The 16,064-nt window shown below is 40.9% G+C and overlaps 1 long non-coding RNA gene across 1 annotated transcript in view; it reads right to left on the bottom strand.

Moving 5' to 3' along the window:
- Positions 1 to 16,064, bottom strand: part of LOC116450032 — a 68,810-nt gene that overhangs the window by 9,352 nt on the left and 43,394 nt on the right. The window contains exon 3 of the long non-coding RNA XR_004242637.1: positions 451 to 552. This is a non-coding gene — a long non-coding RNA (uncharacterized LOC116450032). The remainder of the gene's footprint in view (positions 1 to 450; positions 553 to 16,064) is intronic.

Consider the following 16,064-nt stretch of genomic DNA (forward strand, 5'->3'; position numbering starts at 1 on the left):
TTTGGTGTGTTTGGTGAGAGAAAAGGCCCAGACTGAAAGGTTTTAAAAACTTTACCTCAAGAAACTTCCAGCTCCAGAGTCAAACAGAAACTCTTTTCAAAAGCCTATCCTGAGCTGCTTGTTCATTTATAATTGGATAGTTAGAATACTTAGCTCACATTTCCATGCTTTTTTCAGACCAGAAGAGAACCTCCTACATTTCATCCAAAAACCAAAACCAGAAGCTGCTGTGGTGGGGCAGGCATAGAGGCTGAGTAAGACTATACTCTGCAACTTCAGTGGTAGCTCAGCATCCCCTTCCCTTCCATCCAGAACTTCTCTGACCTGGCAAGATCGGGGTTTTTAAAAGAAATGGAAAAATGCACTTTACCGTGTTAACATCCCTCCTTCTTTAAGATATACTGTACAGGTCATAACTTATCCTTTTTAATAAAAAAGAAATAAATTTACCTTTTGAGTGTCATTTCTGGCCACTGCTGCCCCATTTCTAAAGCCACGGGGCTTCACAGTAGACAGCCTGATGGAATTCCACTTCACAGCTTAATTTTCCTCCTGATAAAAAAGACAAAAAGTTCCTTTCAGTAAAAATAAAATTTAATATGGTCCGCAAATTTGATATATTACAACCTCCGACCTCAGCTTAATTGTTCACAAAGGGCTACCGGTACCACTGGCAAGTAAATGACTTCTACAGAGTGTTGCAGCTCTGATAGCTGAAGAGAAGGGGAGCAGCAGTCTGACAGATAATCAAAATTTTTAATGTGAACCATAGTGAGAGAGGTTATTCAGAGCACAGCCAGACTGTAGGAGCCTTCTGCAGCTGCCATAGTAGCTCCTTAGGATGAGAAATGCTTAAACATCATCCTCACTCAACTTCGTTAAGTGTTGCTGCTGTTAGTCACCAACCGATGGAGTCTGACTCTTTACAGCAGCAGACAGAAACAATCTGGGATCTGCACAGACAGAAATATGCTACTTAAATTTCTTTGAGGCCAAAGCTGCTCCAGTTCTGCGGCCCTCAATAGCTTTTCTTAGAGTTTGACATGGAACCAAAGGAAAGAGTATGAAGGCAAAAAGAAAAGAGTGATGCAAACACACCCACCACTGGCCCATGGAGGCTGACCTTTTAAAGGCTACTGCAGAGAGCAGGACTTTAGTGAGGCAGCTGGGTCTCCCACAGCTCACACAGGTTTGCAAAGGGCCATAGAGGATAAGGCAAAGGCTAGGTAGAAGAGGGCAAGGGGGAAGAAGTGATGCTTGTCCTGGCTGTTTTGATTTGAGAAGTTAGGAAACGACCAAATTTGTCCCCGACTCTCCTCACCACGTGCTGTCCTGATGAAGTCCACAGAGACTTATGTGCACTCAGAGCTGGTGTGCAGAGAATGAACCCACAGAGCTGAAGGGACCATATCACTGAACAGGTCCTTACATCCTTTGTCTACTGAGAGCACACAAAACAAATTACTCTGTGGCTGGGAGGACAGCATGACCCATAAGCTGATTTACCTCATTGTCTTTATTATATTGGACAAAAGCAGGAAAATCACATAGCTATTCCCACAGCTGATTTGCTTGCTAAAGGAAAGATGGGTCAGGGGCCTACACAGGTGAGCAAATGCTCCCCTGCAGAGTCTAAAACATTCTAGTTGCTCCAGGATATTGAGAAGCCAGCAGCAACAAAAAGCATTTATTTTCTCACTGTTAATTTGGGTTACACTTTACAGGAATATAACACAATAAATGAGCATACTGAATAAAAATACAGTACAGTATGCAAATGTATTTATAAAGAGAGGGCACTTGCCAAAGTGCTGACTGTATGCATGCATCTACACTTTACCAGGCAAAGGTAAGATGTACTTATACTGAGAGTGCTGAAGCAGTTTCTTCCTTCCCCTCCTGATTCAGTGTGGGGTCAACAACATCAAACAGCTCCCACAGAGAGCACTTGCAGCCACCCCCAAGACCACCAACAATTGCATTTGGCCTGGCAGCTGTTGTTCACCCTCAGGTGGGCTGCCACTCACGAGCTAAGGCAGCAGCACGAAGGAACCCAAACTGTGTTCTACCAGGAAAAGGAATTATAAACCTGCCAGCTGAGAGCATAAATGCTTGATGCCTCCTCCCCAAAACATGGAAGGCAACAGCCACCTCTGTGCTAACCTGCATGGGCACTCCCCAAGCCATGTAAGGGTCCATCTTCTGCGGGATGACTGTTGTGAATACACACCTGAGGAGCAGCAGCACTACCCCAGCACACCAACTCTGCTACACACCATTGACAATCGTGTTTGGCTTCCCGACAGGCAGAAAGGACAGTGAAAGCTATACCTGTCTTCTTGTTAGTGAAAAGCAGCTGAGCTACCCCCATGTGCAAACAAAAGGGAAAAGACATTTCCAGATCAGAAGGTGTCTGCAGTTCAACAGAGCCAAAATCACCAGCCTCTTTCTAAGTTAGGGATGATGATATATCCAGCAGCAGCCACTAGTAATGTTAGCTGTCTCAGTGTCACTGGAAAGCAACTACCAAAGCCTTTAGAAGTTCATATTTCAATTTTAAAGCTGAGGCTATTTTAGCTAATGTCCCCAAGGCAATTGTCTGGTCAAATGTCAGAGTTTATACTGCTAAAGGAAATCACTATGTTTATGAGATCTCTGCAGTTTGGGAACCACGTTAAGCCCCGTTTGAGTTTCTCAGATTATAGTGTGTTGTGGATATCTTTTTTTCCCTGTGTTTGGAATATATCTCAATCTCCTCCTATTCCTGTGAGCCATTGAAAATATCTCCCTCTGTCATGTTTAAATGAGCTTCATCGCTGTAGGATTTTTCTCCACTAATTCACTTATTAAAAAAGAAAAAAATCTTTCAATTTATGTTGTTTCTGTATGCGTCTGAGTCCGATATCCTGCAAATTGGTAATTTATTTTCTTTTTCAGTAGCAAAACATTGCTTGAATTTTGGTGTTTTATGACTAATGCCAAGCTTCAAACTTTAACTTGACTCCTTGACACCCAAGCTTCCCCTTCCCTTTCGTCCCTCTGGGCTTCTTGGGGTTTTTGCCCTACTCACTTCATTACTGACACCAGGGATTGGTTGTTTTGCTTTGGCACAGGCACAGTTCAGGTGTTACCTGTGGCTGCAGAGGAGCTCTGTCAGCTGCCTTCCACACGAGTTTCACCCTGCCCACATTCATGTGCTGGTTGCACCTCAGTGATCCACTGGCCACGTAATTTGGTCTAAGGCGTTTGGAGTCTTACGTATCCACTCAAGTAATGTGGCTTGAAAGCAATTCTTGATTTGCAGACTTTAAAACCCCATAATTTCTCCACCACTACACTAAAATACTTGTTCCTCTGCCAGGCCTGAGTCGTTAAAACTTTTTGCCTTTTTTCCTAGCAGTGGGCTTGTTCTCAGGTTTTTAATGTCTCCTCTAGTTTGGGGTTTATACATTTCTGAGTGTCATGACACCTACAAGCGAGCACCAAATTCCATATACAGCTAATCCCACTGAATTTGTCAGTTCAAAGAGCTTGAGATGCCCAAAAATACTACGGAAATGCGGTTTTTTAAGTTTGGTCTTGACAGAAGACTTGGCCAGAGAAGCTGGACTGCTACACGATATGGAAGTACTGATGATAGACGTAAATGTGAAAGTTCCTATTTCAAGGAGCTTTCTTCCCAAAGCTTTTAACTTACATGCCCTACACTTAATTTTGTTAATATTAAAGGCCACTTCTAGAGCAGCCTGTATTGAAGACTATTCTTTGCAAAACCCAATATAAATAACATGCTATCTGATGAAAAGCTACACCTTTAAACACAGAACAGAATGAACTCACTTTTCTATTTCCAGAAAAGACAGTGGTTCCTCTCCTCCACGCTCCCAGTCCCCTGTGTGTACATGACCGGCAGTGACACAGGGCTGCAGCACCCAGCACCCACCCACACACAAGAGCTCCCATGTCTGAAATAGGACAAAGTAAAAGGAGCATTTTAGTAGCAAAAGAGAGAGGGAAATAATGTTCACAGTATAGTTTTTCTTCCTATAGCCAAGGGTTTTGGGGTTTTTTTTTAGCTTTCTTCTCCTCATATTTCTGCAAGATCTTCCCCATCTTTGGGAAAGCAACAGGTACCAGATGCTGACAAGATAGCACTGAGCTAAGCCTGGAAGCTAAATTTTCTGATTATCTTTCATGTAATGAGCATCTGTACTTTTTAGATTTATTTATCTAAACAAGTACCTTCATTTCCTTCTGGTATTTTTTTTCTTCATATTATTGGCTGACACCCAAGTAGGCAAAGTATTTCAGTGCCATCCCATTTCTAGGTTCAAATAAAAATTGAAAAAAATAAAAAAGAAAGAAACAGTGTAAGGTTGATCACACACTTGTTATTAAGTCAAAGCCGGATTCAAGTGTTTGTGTGAGGTAGAATTATCTCATTCTTTTTGTCTGTGTCTTTCTGTGATCTACCAGTCAAGTATGTGATTGGATTTCAGCTCAACAAAACCTTAAATTACACACCTATTGTGCCTGAGCTAAGCCTAGTTTCACAGCACTGGAGAAGGCTCCTCACTGCTCTTTTGGCACTGTTCGATCTGGCTTCTGCTATCATCCGCAGGTTGATGAATGAGTAATAGGATTAGAAAGTCTCATCTCTGAAATGCTATAATTGTCACATTTGGTGAATTGACAAAGGCCTGGGTGATGGAGAGGTGCTCCATAATGTAAAGTCATACGTTCAACCTGCACTCACTGGCCAAGGCTAAGAGAATGGGAGGAATAAAAAGAATCCCTTCAGCTCCCCATTTGTCCAACATACACAGATATCTCACCCTCTAAATTAACCTTCTATGCACGAGTTTGTTGGAAGGCAGAGTGCTCTGCCTCTTAAAGGCTCTTATCTCTCTTCAAGGAAGACGATATACTTGTTGATTCTTTGGTTAGTGCAGGAGATTAAAAAGTCTAGGAGGGCTAGAGCAGGGGGCAGATTTTCTTGTCTTCCCCAGCAATCTTCAATTCAAAACACCAGGGGAGAGATCTTCCCCCAGGCAAGCAGAAAAGAGCAGCTCAAGCCATGACTCAACGACTGGGGGTCTGAGCCTCTCTATTCATATGGACTGTCTTTCCATCCATGTTCTCAGGGTCAGTAGCACACTGGTTCTGACAGAAATTCCACACTTTTCTCTGTGTAGGCCCACCTATATCAGCCAAGCATCTGAAAATGGACGAAGTTTTCAGTGGCTCCTATTCCAAGTTTCTTTTAAAAGGGTAGATTTCCAAAGAAATTTACAAGCCAGATTTGTGTAGATGTGTCAGTAAGGTACATTAGGGACTTACCTGCCCAAACAGCTATGTGAACAGAGTATTGAACAGTTAACAGCAGAAAACAAACAGAAAGAAAAAATCGGTTTTACTTATCCTTTCTCCTATTTACTATTTTAATTTCCACTGCTTACAAGCAATGGCAAAATCCCCGTTTTCAAATAAAAGAATTTAAAAAATATAGAGGAGTAGTTCTCTCTTCTAAAGTACCATCATCACTGCCTTCTCCTGAGAAATGGCTTCATGCCATGCATACAAATTAACACAGAACTTTATTCCTGCTCACATTTTATTAAAAAAATATCAGAAGCCAACATCACTTCTGCAGAAAGAATGTGTCCCCAAATGCTCTACAGATGCAGCATGTGAGGTCAACATTCACCATCCCCTTTCTCTGTCAGTGTGAGTTTCACTTTAATTACAAGTGCATGTTTTGCACATTGTAAAACTACCCCTGGCTCTGACCACCATAAGAAAAAGAACATTTAGCTCAGGAAACAGTAGCTGACCCTGTCTGCTCTTTTTCTTCCTTGGCATCAGCTAAGACTATTAACACCTTATGTGTGTTGCCTGTGTGTCCCACATACGTGTGCTCTGCATCCATTTCATGCAGTACCTGTCATAAGTGCATACTAAAAGCTGCCTGCTGGGAATTCTCTGCTTTGTTTGACTCCTCTTCTTGCTGTCTTGCTTAGCTATTGAATTCATCTGCTTGACAGACAAACCCTTTTACTTACTAAAAGCTTTGTCCTTGGAAAGCTGTGACATTAGACTTAAACACATAGAGGCCTTTTTCACCTCCCAGTTCACTTCCTAATTATTCATTCCCAACAGAGGAAATCAGGAGAAACCTCAGCAGCCAATGTAAACATTTTGTAGTGGAAGGCAATTTTTTTTGCCCCAAGAGCACAGTGTGACCATGATAGTTGAGCTCCTTATTGAGAAATTGCTCTGGTTTTTGTACAAAAGGAGAAAAATGGCAAATAAGAATTTTTTTTTGGTGGGAAAGAACTAAAACAGAGTAAAACAGACCATTTGATGGTGACTATTTTGCTCTGAGGGTCCTTTGCCAAATAATTTCAGAGAAAAGGTCCAAGTCTTCAATGTATGTTCCATTTACAATTTTCATTTCTTCCTTCCCAGATCAGAGCAGCTCTCCTATGAGCCTGAGTAGTACCTTGTAACACAGGATAAGATCACCCAGTAGCTGCTGCTTTAGAGGTTTTCCACCTAATGTAGCAGCTGGTCTAAAGAATCACTTTCCACTAGAGCAGTGTGTCCCTGTGGGAGCACCTTCCCCACTTTTCACACACTCAAACTGAGACGGCCACCTTTCAGAGCACTTCGTTATTAATGGCTATAGGTGTCCTGCGCAAATAATTCGCAGAACCAGGGCTACAGCCAATATTTTTCCAGTCTCACTGTAACCTTAACTGCAACACACAATATTGGCCTGCTCCCAGGAACCGTCAGTGGGAAGCTCATACAGCAACAGGCCACCCACTTACTGTTTTCTTAGAGAAAGTTTGCCAGGAGTGATATGCAGCTTGCACCACCTTCCTGAAATGTTTCCACACTCCCCGGGCTTGCGCAGGTCTGCTCCTACCAACACCTCCCATTTCAAACTGCCCTGCTCCACCTCCTTCCACACAGCCCAATCTTCTCCTCCAATTGCTTCCTTTTTCCTCATCACCTTTTCCTGGCTCCGTGCCTCTCTTCGTGCTGTTCCTAACGCCTGCGACAACCTCTGATTAATGTTCAGCAAAAGCCTCCTCCACAGATCGGACCACACCCAAGAGTGCTCTGTTTCTCTTACTGGGCATCATTCTGCCTCGTGCCTTCCACCTTTCCAAAGAGGAGGCTCTGACTTGCTTGACAGTGAACAGCACCTTTGTTTCTTCAAAGCTACATAACAGTTTGTGAGTGTGCCACTCTGCAAGTGCCACCAGAGATTTGCATGTGAGCAGTCAATGGGACAGTTTATACACAAAATTAGATACTGTCATCTATAAACAAATGGAAAAGTACTGCATCAACCCAGAGCTGCACTGTGCTTCAAGAGTTCTCGTGCTCCTTTTAATAACTACTGATAAATGCTACCACATCACCTGGTAACTATTTGTTTGAGAACTAGTGGTATGATATAATTTTTTGTTCTCCAATTACCCCAGGAGTTACTAATAAGTGGAAATATCCTCATAGCTCTTTAGTTAAGGAATTAGTAATGCACTAGCAAATAAGCTGCTTTTATGATCTGTTACTGTATTTTTTTTTTCTGTCAGCATTTTATTTCATTTGAATCTATAGGTAAGTTACTCAATTAACTTGGTTTGGCACATTAGGCTATATATCTGCTACAGTATTTTGTAAAATCCATATCCAGGAATCATTGTCATTGATAATAGAACATCTAAAATAAACTAAGAACTGAAGAACAGATTCTTTTAGTAATTGAACGTGAACAAAATACAGTATAATTTTTAGCTGGCCTAGATGGTTTTAAACATATATATGACCTTTTGGGGAAAAATTTAACTTTCCTTATTTGAGAAAAGTTAAGCTAAAATGGGTAACAATTGGGTGACTTCTCACTGTATTAAATTCCCTTTTCTCAAGACCAGAAATACTCCCAACATTACACTGTTTCTGTATTAAAATCTAATTCTGAAAGTTTGACAAAGTACACATTTAACACAGGTCAGCAGTATATTGACAGGATGTTAATTTTAAATTGTGTCAGCATTTCCTGTCTTGAGTGTTAATGTCAATTAGCACCTTGCTGCATAACCTCCAAGTCCTCCCTTATTGCCGGAAAGTGGCAAAGCAACAGCAAAAGCACTTCTATTCAAAACACCACTCACTATCAGCCAAACAAAGGGCTGTCATAACAAAACCAGCAAGGTGAAAGTGCCTAAGCTGCTATGGATTTGAGGTTAGAAGCCTTAGTCTTTTTCCTTATTCCTGATATTAAAAGTATAAGTGTGTCAAACTTGGAGTGAAAGGCTAATTACTTTTAGGCTCTTTGAAAAGTGTGTTACCATTCAAAATCTCTAAGCCTGATATAAAGCCCTTGGCTTTAGATTGCACAGTGTATAGCTCACCGTAGGTCATCCATTAGTATCCTTAGCACACTCTGAAATGTACAGTCTTGTTCTGGGAAATGGGAGCAGTTCTGCACACCTGATTTTTTTGGCATTTCATACGTGATGCGGAAAGCACACATTCCAGTCTCCAACATCTCAGTGACACCTCACTCCCAGGTGCCCAGTGAATAAGCCCAGTGACTTTGTACATGTGTTTTTAAACCACTGTATAAGGACACCTTTATAAATGTCACAAAATTCTCAGCCTACGCTATCATGTGACAGCAGCTCACAATATAAATGTGTATAAGAAGGTCTAGATGTATACACATCTAGGCCTGATACCCTTCTTGCACTTATCTACTCTGTTAAATTCAGCAGTGTAGACATCCAAGGTGAAAAAATCTGACTAAGTCAAGCAGAAGTTCTTCCATGATGTCACTAACCTCACTGTCTGTCTTTCTCAGAATACAGATGTGTTTCCAGATCTACAACACAAATCTCAGGACATTTAGCCTAAATTCTGAAGAAAACTAACTGGTGTTATAGACTTCTGTGAAAAATAAATTTTAATGGAAAACAGAAAGTGTTACAGTCTTTTCCATGAGCTCTAATCCCAGACCTTGTTGCCTGCTAGGACCCAAAAAAAAAAAAGAAAAAACCACAACAAAAATACCAAGTATTTTCATCAACAATTCAATGTAAAACCTAGTGCTGTTGAAGTCCATTGGTGTTCACATTTTGAACAACAGCTGTTTACTTTTCAATTAGACCTCGGTCACTTTTGCAATTTTTAATTATAAATAACTGGTCCTTACAAAGAAATATTTTGGAAAGCCCATTACGGTTCATCTTGAGCATGACAGGAAATAGGAATGAGAGAGAAGCATCTTACAAAATTATGTATGATTAAAATACATTATTTCTATGCAAGTCAGAAGCTCGATGGGCTTTAGCATTAACATTCTGCAGTGAGCTCCACACTACTGTACCAAAACATAGTCATTTCTTACTTAATTGTGCGTGTGGCTTTTCACCGAGGTGAAGTGGGGCTTACTGTGGGTGTGATTATTACCCACTGTGTCCCAGGTGAGCAGAGTCAGTGCTGGCAGTGAATTCGTACCAGCACTTACTCCTGCAGCTCAGGCACTGTGTGTGGAAACCAGTTGTTCAAAGTATAAAATGCATTTTCATACTCGCCCTCAGCAAGCACCATGTTGCTTTGGGGTTCCTGCCTTTGTTCCCCTGAGCACCAGCTCAAGGTGTGGCCCGGCATCATGCAGTAAATCTCTTGCTCTTGAGATCTGGTGTAGAGATGACACAGGCACAGACATTGCACTGGGTGCCTATGCCCTGCCAGATTCTAAACAAATTGGTCAAACAAATTAATGCCACACACCCTAAATTGGCTGAACAAATTAATGCAACACACCCTTTGCACAAGGGTGTCTTTGAAGGCCAAAGACCATGCATGTTACAGCGAGATGCATTCTACTGAATAGGGTGTTTCAAACAAATCTGTTTTGAGAAGAGAAACAGTGTATTGTAGTTTCAAGTTAGAGCAGGGCTTTCACACAAGAGCTTTTCAGACACCAACACTCTGTGTTGACATTTAATTACTAAACTCTTAAAACAAATAATTTGTATGAGCAAATACTCCTCAATCATTTCATAATAACGCAACTAGTGTTTCTTGGCAGTTAGAACAAAACCAGAAGCATGTTGAAATCACACACACAATGCCTTGTTCTGACATGGGAAGAGGTGCCAGGTAGAGCAGTGTGAACCCTCCAGGCTGTGGGAGCTGATGGGATTCAGGAACTGAGTGCTGCAGTTTTGTTCCCAGGGGCTGGCAGCAAATCAGTCCCAGCAGGTTCACTTGGAGGTTGGAGTTTACTGAATTTCATTCTCCAAACAACCCTCCCCCCTGCTGCTGAAGGTCCTTTCTTCCACCAAGCCCCAAACCTCCCAGCCGGGGATTAAGGGAGTGTGCATTCTTGAGGCTTGTTGGGCAAGAGAGGTATCTGGAAAGGCAGAGCCTGGCAGAGGAGCAGTAGATATGTGCTTTTTGTTGCTTCTGTGTGCCATGTACCTTAATCAATGGAGCATTTCCTTCCACCTACCTTTCAGTGTGATCTATTGCAACATTTGCACATCTCTGCTACCAAGCAGCTAAACTCAAAATCCCGTTCTAGCCAACATGTAAAACCCACACCTTCAGTTTCTCGCTTCCTCTGCCTAAAGGTCTGACTCAGTGCAGCAGAAAATACTGGAATGGTGCTGGTCTTTTAAATCCTTCTTTTTCTCATGTCAGCTATCATTTTCTCATCAAGCTCTTCAGGACAAGTCTAAGACTTGTCAAGAGATTTTTCATAAGGCAGCAATATTGCTCTCCTAACACATGGCTCCACATTCAAGACTACCTGCTTACCTATGTAATCCCTTCTGTATCTGGGACTTTAATGAAGAGTGATGTTAAAAGGACGTTAAGAGAAACAACTTTCTGATGAGACTTAAAACAGCTGCAGTAAAATAGCTTTGCAAGTAGGAATCACAGCTTTGGTTTGCTGTGTTTCTCCAGGTCCAAGCCTCACCAATATGTTACTATACATTAGCTAGCTAAAAGATCTCTAAAACACAAGTGGTGGTGTTTGGGTTTTTTTTAAAGAGTCTGGAGTTCTCAAATTTAGCGTGAAATAACTTTTGGGCTGAGTTGTGACACTGAGATAAACTAGGAACCCTCCTTCCTCATTTTCCTTCCCTCCTTGCACTTCCACCTGCCTACTCCAAGTCTTCCCTTTACTCACTTCTATACTCTAATCTCCTTACAACTTTCTCTCCTTCACCCAGTAATCCTGCCACTCCCCAGGCATCTTCTTTCATGTGCATATCCACTGACACATTCCCCCCTCCATCACCATAGTGTATCCCTCCCTCCTGTTTCTATCTATCTGTCCTGCTGCTCTTAAGTAAAATTAGTGAATGAGAGTGGAAATTTGAGGGACAGTCCATTTATATAACCAGTTGAAGCAGCAGACTGTTTTCAGTGGTGCAGGACCTGGCCTGAGTTTTATGTCCAAACTTTCCTTATGAAGGTTACACTGGAGAAGGCTTCTTTGTGGACACTTCACCTAAACTGCCTTCTTGGCCACTAATCCTTTAATACTATTCCAAGTTTGTATTAGTGGTCTCAGGCTCACTGTGCCTTCAGTTAGTGGGCCTCTTAAACACTAGGCTTGTGCCAGCCTCTTGCCCTCCTGTCTAATTAGGAGCCACCTATTGTGTTCCATTTTTTTCTCTGAAAATTGCCGCTGCAGCCTTGCTATCAGCTCAGTATCATGCCATTAGTGAGAAGGGCAAATGTGTGGTGTCCTTGACATGTCAGCTAGAAATGTCTGGCCCCTTTCTCTCTAGGGAGCCAGCCTATAAGCTCTGTAATGCATTTAACCTCTATCACCTCAGAGAGTAAGAGTCTCCACAAGCAGTTTGCTGCTGCCCCACCCCTAAGCTAACTCCTTATTTTTCCTTACAATGTTGAATAAATTACACTCCACCCTTTAAAAGTTATTATGGTTAGTATATAACTTGCTAAAGAGTTGTTTATAATTCCTGTAACTCTAAATTATAGCTTTAATCTCATAACACAACATTAATAAACATGGCAAGACTCTTTGATTTAATAGCCTAACTTGTATTCACATATTTAGACACACTTACATTTGTATACTTCTCTTACCATATTACAACATATAGGCCAGATTCTGATCTCCATGTCAAAGGAGAAGGAAAAAAAATGAGAAAAATAAAAAACAAGACAAAGAATTAACATTGTAGGCCATCAAAAGAAGTATAATGCTTTGTTAAAATTACTAATTTCTACTGCAAAACACTGAACAGCTGGCTTTCACAGTGCATCCACAAGCAAGAATTTGATCTGAGTTTCTGTTTAGTTTTCATTTGGACAGGCTGATCTTTAAAGACAAGTGTATTCTTTCTGCAGTCCTCAAAGGTTTATTAAATTTGATAAAGGCCATATCCCTTGATTGTTGATAGTTGGTTCAATAATGAATCCAGCTGCTTAAATGTGAATGTTTAAAGGGAGACCAATTCTTCAGGCAAAAGCAGATGTGCAAGAATCAGTGCTGCACAAATACTTGGAAATTCCTTGCAAAATTCATTCCCATTTTTATATTTATTAACTTTTCACATCTTTTTTCTGTATTTGTTTTACCAAGTATTCAAAGCACAAACCAGGAATGTTCACCCTAGCATGAAAAATTATGAGAACCCATAGAAAACACATTCCAAGTTTGCAAACCCAAGAACTCACAACTAGAAATTGTTATTATTCTTGACAGGGAATTTCTACATATAAACCAAAAAATATGAAGTGTCATGAGACTTTCCTTAATTGAGTTATGCTGGAGAGAAATGACAGTTGTAGCCATTTGGAAACCACAAGTTTGAAAATGTGTTCAAAAACAAAACAAAACATAAGATTAAAAGGGCAGCCCAATAACCTCGAAGTTTCCTGAATTATTCACAGCATCAAATAATTTTCATAAATACAATAAGGAATGCAAAGGCCTGTGATTCTGGACAATGGAAACCACAGTCCTGCCACAAGCCAGGCCACATCTCCTTTATTAAGGCCAACCCTGGAGTCCCAACTATGTGTTCGTGATAGTGCCCATGTGCATGAACCCCCTTGCAGCATTAAACCCTCATTTCAAAGGTTTGGAGCCAAGCAGGTCAACTTCTTACCAAGCAACACTCTACACATTTCTCAGAAGCATCACCACCTGGGGAAATAACTCTATTTCTTGCTATGACCAAAGAGAGAAATATTTCCAGATCTACCCATGCAAAGACCAACTTTTTTTTTTTTTTTTTTTTTTTTTTTGGTGGGTGGAGAAGTAATATTTCATGACTTTCACTGCGTCATCTTGGATTTTTTTGGTTTAACTTTATTAAAATGTTGCAAGCCCGGTAGATAAGTAACCTTAAATAACATTTCAACAACGGAAGTTTCTGTTAGGCATCACAGTAGCGGAGAAAAGCCTGAAACATTAAAGCTTCAGAGTCGGAAGACACACAAAAAAGAACTGCAGCTTTAGTTTTTGGGAAGTTTGTAACTAAAGTCTATATTTTAGTGTGCTCGTATGGAGAGGAGGGCTCCTAGTTATGACTTTTGCATGCTGTTACTGGCAATACTAATGTAAATTTTAAACTAAACTCTGTACTATTTATTAATTAAATCAACTCCACCCAATTTACACAATAGTGTATATTAACTACTATCTGACTTGGAAAGATCAGTAAATTAATATACTACATTTGAAAGGAAAAAGAAGTGACGTGCTCTGAAAATGTTATTAACAATCCTAGGATAAGGATCTGCATCAGATCTTACTTTAAAGCATTTGGCCTCAGGAGGGAGGGTTTAGTAGTTGAAACGCATCTTATTCCATCAGATAGATTAGTCCAGGGCATAGGAGTCTTTTACAGCCACTGTGAGAGTATATTAGCTACAGCCTGCTACTGGGAAATGGCCACAAGGAGCTGGAAGCTCCTGTGTTCATGCATATGACCAGTTATAGAGATCTCAGAACATCCTCTGGCCACACGTTTGCTGTCTCACTGCAGACCACGGTCAATGAAGGTAATGAATCGATCCTTCTAAATGCAGAATATAAAGGTGAGAGTATAACTCTGCTTCAGCCCAAGGGAGGGTTCATCAGTACACAGGCAAGGCCAGACGACTTCCACAAGAGCAAAGGGATGAACCAGAGATTTGAAAATAATGGTTAAAAACCCAACAGTGGAAAAAGTGAATGATTTTAGGGACAAATAACAATAATAATTTTGCAGTGAAGTGCAAACATCTCACCTGACAGTGACCTGGGCATACTTATCATTCATAAGATGGCAAGCAAGCTTACGTGGCCATAAAAAGCAAAACAAAATCCTAGAATATGAGTCAAGACATGTCAGCCTCAGAAAGATGGGCCAAGTCTCTGTACCACATGGCCTGGAGAACTGGGTATGGATCTCCCCACCTAGGGCATCAGAATTAAGGCAAATTCAAACAGAAACAGGCACAGAAAAAAAAAGAGTGGGAAGTTTGGGGGCATGAAGAACATATTCTAGGACAGGAGGCTAAAAGCCCATGGCTCAATCAGGAAAAGAAACCTGCCATCTAATTAGTAAATATGTACTGACTGCTGCATGCAAACACCCAAAGTATAGAGCAATTATCCTTCCTGTCAAGGGAAAGGGAGGAATAAATGATCTGGGGTTGGGAAAGCTGAGAATGATAATTTCCCAGAACAGCCAAGAGGAACAGCACAGGGCATACAACCACAGTATTTGAAAAAAGAATGGTGGACGTTCAAAGCTGGATGAAGCAAGCTGTCACCAAACCTGTGCAGTCCACCAGGAATGACAAGCACCCTGTAACCAGTTGGGAAAGTCTGGTGCACTAATGTAGAAGAAAATGGAGCTTGTAGGCCTGGCTTGGAAAGGGGCATCAGGGCAAGTAGAACAACTGGTGAATGAAAGATTTTTCTTTCTCCCAAGCTGGTGGGTTCAGTTTTGTAACCTGCAAAACAACAGCACCAAGATGTTCAGCAATAACATCCTTTTATGGTATCAGAACTAAATATATGACATATTCCAGTTTTAATGTCCTTACTGAGGTAATATTCAGACAAATATACTGATTATCAGCTTTCATTTGAAAATAAAGTAAAAGGAATGTCTCAAATGCTGAAATGGCCAGCAAATGAACCCTACTTTCCCAATTTTCTTTTTCCAACTTCTATGAAGTGCTATTACTTTAGTTTACAACACTGGGCAAGAGATTTTCTGCTTAATAAGGAAATACCTAATAATTGGTCATAAGGCAAGTGACATTAACCAGTGGGCCATTTGGCTCTAAGTGAACGGATCACAACCCAGAGGGTTTTAACTGCATCAGCCTCTGCTCTTCAAGAGGTTTTTATTTCAGGAGTGAATCAGTGCTAAAATATTACACTAAGGATGGAAGAACACATTGGGTGTAAATTTGGAGGCCAGTCAACTACTGGAAAAACTTTTGTGCATGTTATGTATCATTTTGGGAAGTCTCAGGACATCCTGGTTCAATTTCCCTGCTATGCCTTGGAACATTCCTTGGACACTGTGGGCAAAGGAGCTCTGAATATCAGAAGATGAAATCCCTACAGTCAAGACTGAGGGCAGAGAATGGCAAGCCTGCAGACTAAAAGGAAGGCAGAAGATAATTGAGAGAACGAGAGGTCCCCACGTGGAATTACTTAGCTAGTAATGGCCAGAATCCAGTGTAAACAAAGATTCAACAAAACTTTGTTTTGAAAACAAAATATATTTTTTAAAACCTACTAAAAATCAGTTTGCAGCAGTTGCAGTTATTTCAGTTTTGAGCAAATGTGATTTCAAACACTGAAAAATGTGCCTAGCATATCTGTCAATGCAGTTTGCATGGTAGAACTCTGCTGTTAACTGCCTCCAGAGGATTTGAGCAATTCACTATATTTAAACAAGATCTGGATGCTTTAAAATTTTGTAGGTAAAGAAAACATTTCTCAGGTAGTGGTTCTGATTCAGATTTCAGCTACTTCAAATCCCTGTTCTCAA

This window comes from Corvus moneduloides, chromosome 12, assembly GCF_009650955.1.
Source record: "Corvus moneduloides isolate bCorMon1 chromosome 12, bCorMon1.pri, whole genome shotgun sequence".
Taxonomy (NCBI): Eukaryota; Metazoa; Chordata; class Aves; order Passeriformes; family Corvidae; genus Corvus; species Corvus moneduloides.